This window comes from Mandrillus leucophaeus, unplaced genomic scaffold (assembly GCF_000951045.1).
Source record: "Mandrillus leucophaeus isolate KB7577 unplaced genomic scaffold, Mleu.le_1.0 Scaffold336, whole genome shotgun sequence".
Taxonomy (NCBI): Eukaryota; Metazoa; Chordata; class Mammalia; order Primates; family Cercopithecidae; genus Mandrillus; species Mandrillus leucophaeus.
This window is the reverse complement of record NW_012103543.1, coordinates 3,945,942-3,946,200: the sequence shown is the minus strand read 5'-3', so window position 1 is coordinate 3,946,200 and position 259 is coordinate 3,945,942. Positions and strand designations below refer to the sequence as shown.

The following is a 259-nucleotide window of genomic DNA, read 5'->3' as shown; positions in this document are numbered from 1 at the left end:
TGTGTGTGTGTGTGTGTGTGTGTGTGTGTGTGTGTGTGTTTATAGTTGTGGTGATGGTAAGGAGGTTGGGGAGGCAAGGGAGTCAGCCATCAGTATTTTAAAAAATATCCAGCCTGGGCAACATGGAGAAACTCTGTCTCCACAAAAACACAAAAATTTAGCTGGTTGTGGTGGTGCATGCCTGTGGTCCCTGCTACTTGCTCGGGAGGCCGAGATGGGAGGATCATTTGAGCCTGGGAGTTTGAGCCTACAATGAGTT

At 48.3% G+C, this 259-nt stretch overlaps 1 protein-coding gene across 1 annotated transcript in view; it reads right to left on the bottom strand.

The window, feature by feature from the left end:
* Positions 1–259, bottom strand: part of LOC105545695 (low-density lipoprotein receptor-related protein 1B-like) — a gene marked incomplete at its 3' end in the record, with an annotated part of 761,110 nt that overhangs the window by 322,270 nt on the left and 438,581 nt on the right. The gene's annotated exons all lie outside the window — the stretch shown is intronic.